At 39.5% G+C, this 5579-nt stretch overlaps 1 long non-coding RNA gene across 1 annotated transcript; it reads left to right on the top strand.

Annotated features, from left to right (window-relative positions):
• Positions 1-711: 711 nt before the first annotated feature.
• Positions 712-3444, top strand: LOC138853382 (uncharacterized). The gene is made up of 2 exons (XR_011392573.1): positions 712-836; positions 2901-3444. It is a non-coding gene; the product is annotated as an uncharacterized lncRNA (long non-coding RNA).
• Positions 3445-5579: the final 2135 nt, after the last annotated feature.

Below are 5579 nucleotides of genomic sequence, written 5' to 3'. Positions count from 1 at the left end.
GATCAAACTATTTTTACACATGCAATGAATATTTTTTCAAAGCGTTTGACATGGTGTGAAATATATGATGTCTCAAGAATTGCAGTCTTGTGTTTTTTATTCCATTCATATACGTTGTCATACATGGCTGTATCGTATCGTTTAGGTCAGGTTAGTAAAGTTTGTCAGGAAACAGAATAAGTGTTTCCCGACGCAAGTGGAGCCTTTGGTCATCTGACCGAGGCCTTCCACTGGCTTACCCCTCCACCCCTTTAAAAATTATGGTTGCAGCGTCTAGCATTAACTGAGGTATGCAGTGGTATCCTGTTCTGCCCGAAATTCTCCTGTCTTATTTATCATTTTTACACACTACCTTTTAATCCCACTAAAACTTAAGATTCCACTTGTAATTCTCTTATTTAGAAGTTGTTCTTTCACGTTTTTCAAGTCCAATATAACAGAGAAACCAAGGTTCTCATCCTCTCTCTCTTGTAGTCTCCTCATAGCAAAATAACTCTCTCAAGGACAGACAGCCCTTGTCCGTTTACGCGAATAGTTTTTTTTAACCGGGACATGCAAAACACGCCATATGCCTAAAAATAATATAAAATTACATGTAATAACGGCAAAATATAAACATAAGAGCTTCTGTATTATTCGTGTACGGGTCATAAAAAGAAATCCAGAGGAGGAGGAGTATAAAAGCCATTGGAGACGGAGAGAGAGTGACCATGTTTGGACGGAGGCAGGAAGTGCCGACTCTTCTTGATAGATATAAAAGGCACTTCGTCCCGCCGGGTTGACACTAGTCTTCCAGCAACAGTGGTACAGACTACACCTTCCTCAACATGAACCTTGTGAGTGCCCCCCGACAGTGTTGTCCTATCTTAAGTCTATGTTCACTTCTTTCCTTTTTCTAATATCGTCTTAGCTGACGCATTTTCAATAAAGAAGATTTGGTTCGGATTATTAACCCCGAGGGTCCGCATGCCTAGTTAACCCAGTAAAGACTCTATGGCTTATTTCCAGTGGAATGCTTTGAACCTCTTTCCCCGGGATGCAGCACACAACAGGCGGCCGACACCCAGGTAGCTACTTACTGCGAGGTGAGCAGAGGCAACAGGTGTCATGAAACTTACCCAGCGTTTCCACTTGTACTGGGGTCGAACCCAAATCATTCAGATGTGAGCCGACGGTGCTACCGCTTGAACCAGCCTCAAGTGTCCCCGTTACTCATGAATATTATACATTTACCTGTTGTATTTGGTCTATAACAACTATACTGCTGCTTGTTGCAGTGATTATCTTCCAATCATTTGCTCCCGCTATGAAGACGTCACTAACTTGTTACTATGATTATCTTCCAATCATTTGTTCCCACTATGAAGACGTCACTAACTTGTTACTGTGATTATCTTCCAATCATTTGCTCCCACTAGGAAGACGTCACTAACTTGTTGCAGTGATTATCTTCCAACCATTTGTTCCCACTAGGAAGACGTCACTAACTTGCTACAGTGATTATCTTCCAATCATTTGCTCCCACTATGAATACGTCACTAACTTGTTACTGTGATTATCTTCCAGTCATTTGCTCCCACTAGGAAGACGTCACTAACTTGTTACTGCGATTATCTTCCAATCATTTGCTCTTACTTTGAAGACGTCACTAACCTGCTCAGTTTAGAAAGATTGCATATGGAATTTTTTCCATCACAATATGCTGGTATTCCGTCGTAATGTTTTTAGGTCTTATCGGAATCCGGCGCTGCATCAACACAGTGCATCTACAAGTAACCCAAAATTTTGAAATGGATTATTTTCAGATCGTTAATGAGTAACAAAACGAGATTAATGCAGAAGTCAGTTGAAGTTGAAAGGTGTGAAGACAGCCAAGGTCAAGTCGAGAAGTGGCCTGGTGGCTGAAGCTCTCGCTTCACACCGCGAGGGTCTGGGTTCGATTCCCAGCGAGGGTAGAAACACTGGGCGTGTTCATGACTCACGATATCGTAATGACACGACTGGAAATAAACCATACCACGGGTGGGGTTTGAACCCGCGGTTGAGATCCTCTGACCGAGGGTTTAACCCCCGCCCGTGGTATGATTTGATTGGGCGTATTTCCTTACACCGGTTGTCTATGTTCACCTATCAGTAAAATGGGTACCTGGGTGTTAGTCAACTGGTGTGGGTCGCATCCTGGGACAAAACTGAACTAATTTGCCCGAAACGCTCAGCATAACAAGCGGCTTTCTCTGTAGTAGTAAGTCATTGATGTCAGCTACGGTCTGTATACCTTGTACATGTACTTGTAGAAATAAAGATATAATTATTATTATTGTTATAACAATTGACAGTGTAATGGGAGAGGTACGCAGCTACAGTAAAAAAAATATAGCAGAGCTCATGTTAGGGATGTTAAGTTAATGGCCGATTCAAGGAGACGTATTTGATACCTCGAAGAGGAAGTGCTTAAGTTTGTAATTATAGAAAGAAGGCCGTTGTTATTGTCAGCGACCAGGAGGAACAGGAATTCGGTTAGACAACCACAAATCTCTGTGTCAGAAGTAATAATGTGAACTATAAAGCTTTAGAGTGCATTAGTCTGAGGAAATGCAAGTTTGATATCCATCAATTAGACACACAGATAAGACAAAAATACAGGTGTTTGCATTAGTGAAGTGTGTTTCGATAGAATTAATTTCTTTAGCGTGAGAGATAATGAAATGTGAAAAATTTAAATTTCGAAGCCGAGAAATGGAGAAACACAAATTCACGGTTATGGAAAGTAATAAATATAGATGCCGCTGATGCTTTATACTGTATGTATTTTAAAATACAGTACCTTATGTTTATAAAACATTTCTGTCTACTTAACTAACATAAATCAAGAATTTTTATATTTTCTTATTTTGTTGCAGTTGGTCCTGATGATGGCAGTGGCGGTGTTGTTGTCCGCCGTGATGGGATCGGCCCGAGCCCTGCCTGATCCCGACGCCCTCGCTAATCCTAACCCACAATTTGGATTTGGATTTGGTAGTCACGAGTTAGGCGGTTTTGGTGGCGGCTTTCGTGGTCGCGGATTCGGCCGCCGAAGATTTCAGGGAGGATTTGGAAGGCGTCAGTTTGATCGCGGATTTGAGCGAGGATTAGTTAACGGCCTACTCCTGGGTTAGTCTTGGACGGTGTTCTTCACGACCGCCAATCTCCTCTCACAGAAGCATGAAAGTTGAAATCTTGAACCTTACAGTTTAATACCCAAAAGACTAAAAACTCAAAAAAATGCTCCATTATCTCATCCCCATCCTCTATATTTGTTCATCTGTCAGCACTTCCATCACGAGTACTGCGCCAGAAGTCACTAACATTAACCTTCGTCTTGAATGTTCGATATTAACCAAGTGATTGTTGAGTAATTGACAAATACTGGCAGAGTACTTAGACAAATATATTTATTTTCACAAATGGCCTTTTTCTTTACTTCCTCTAGAAAGTACAGATTTTTAAGCTATCCAGTTAATCATAATAAAAGCCTGTGGAAGGTCTTGAGCTCATTCACACAATCAATTTCACAAACGTAATATTTTCAGTACTATTTAAAACACTCTGGTTACTGAGAAATACTCGGTTAATGTCATTAAGGTACACTCTACACATTCATGCACACTGGCTGTTGTACACACCACCTACTATACACTCAGAAAATGTAACCTACACACTGAGTCTAATCACCAGACAAGGTACACACTGTATACACACTAGCGAACTTTGATGACAGACTTTAAAATAAGTGGATATTTGTCCATCATCTTGAAGGCTGATGGACTGATTATATCTTCACATTTCTACTGCTTCTACAAACTCCTCTGTTCTCGACTGAAAAAGCCTACTGTGTAGGCGAAACGTTTCGAAATAAAGATACCTAACTGTTGCACATATGTCTTACATATCAACATACCGGTACTGAATAACATTTTAATATTTAATGATATAGTGAGGGACGCACATAATTACTCCAGGCATATTGAACTGAATTATTACTTTCTCTTAATAATTCAGCTCTGTTTTTATTCTAATTATGTCCCTGTAGAAGCAAGGCCCCAGTCGTGTAACTATATATTTTATTACTGTAGATAAAAAAACGAATAATCCAATAGGGTCGTACAGCGCTTATTTTTATTTTAATCACCGTAGAAATATTTATGACTTGATGGTCCCAGGAAAATACTTGTTTTCTCTTCAGTGGTTTATGTTTGAGAGACGTATATACAGTCCATTGAAGGTGGTTGACTGAGTCAGGAAACTACACAGTAGTTCCTGACACGGGGCCTGAATACTGGATGTCCTTCCTGGACAGTGGTCAAGCAGCAGTATACTTTGCACAGGTACTTGTAGAAATAAAGATTATTATTATTATTATTATTATTATTATTATTATTATTATTATTATTATTATTATTATTATTATTATTATTAATATTATTATCATTATTATTATTATTATTATTATTATTATTATTATTATTATTATTATTATTATTATTATTATCATTGTTATTATTATTATTATTATTATCACTGTTATTATTATTAGTAGTAGTAGTATTACTGTTATTATTATTATTAATATTATTTTTTTCAACAAGTCGGCCGTCTCCCACCGAGGCAGGGTGACCCAAAAAGAAAGAAAATCCCCAAAAACAAAATACTTTCATCATCATTCAACACTTTCACCTCACTCACACATAATCACTGTTTTTGCAGAGGTGCCCAGAACACAACAGTTTAGAAGCATAAACGTATAAAGATACGCAACATATCCCTCCAAACTGCTTTAGAGTGCAGGCATTGTACTTCCCATTTCCAGGACTCAAGTCCGGCTATATAAAAATAACCGGTTTCCCTGAATCCCTTCACTAAATATTACCCTGCTCACACTCCAACAGATCGTCAGGTCCCAAATACCATTCGTCTCCATTCACTCCTATCGAACACGCTCATGCGCGCCTGCTGGAAGTCCAAGCCCCTCGCCCACAAAACCTCCCTACCCCTTCCTTCCAACCTTTTCGAGGACGACCCCTACCCCGTCTTCCTTCTCCTACAGATTTAAATGCTCCCCATGTCATTCTACTTTAATCCATTCTCTCTAAATGACCAAACCACCTCAACAACCCCTCTTCAGCAATCTGACTAATACTTTTATTAACTCCACACCTTCTGCTAATTTCCACACTCCGAATTTTCTGCATAATATTTACACCACACATTGCCCTTAGACAGGACACCTCCACTGCCTCCAACCGCCTCCTCGCTGCTGCATTCACAACCCAAGCTTCACACCCATGTAAGAGTGTTGGTACTACTATACTTTCATACATTCCCTTCTTTGCCTCCATAGATAACGTTTTTTGACTCCACATATACCTCAACGCACCACTCACCTTTTTTCCTTCATCAATTCTATGATTAACCTCATCCTTCATAAATACATCCGCCGACACGTCAACTCCCAAGTATCTGAAAACATTCACTTCTTCCATACTCCTCCTCCCCAATTTGATATCCAATTTTTCTTTATTTAAATCATTTGAAACCCTCAT

The sequence above is a fragment of the Cherax quadricarinatus genome, chromosome 29 (assembly GCF_038502225.1).
Source record: "Cherax quadricarinatus isolate ZL_2023a chromosome 29, ASM3850222v1, whole genome shotgun sequence".
NCBI lineage: Eukaryota > Metazoa > Arthropoda > Malacostraca > Decapoda > Parastacidae > Cherax > Cherax quadricarinatus.
Note: the sequence above shows the minus strand (reverse complement) of the source record. Positions and strands in the feature narration are given on the sequence as shown.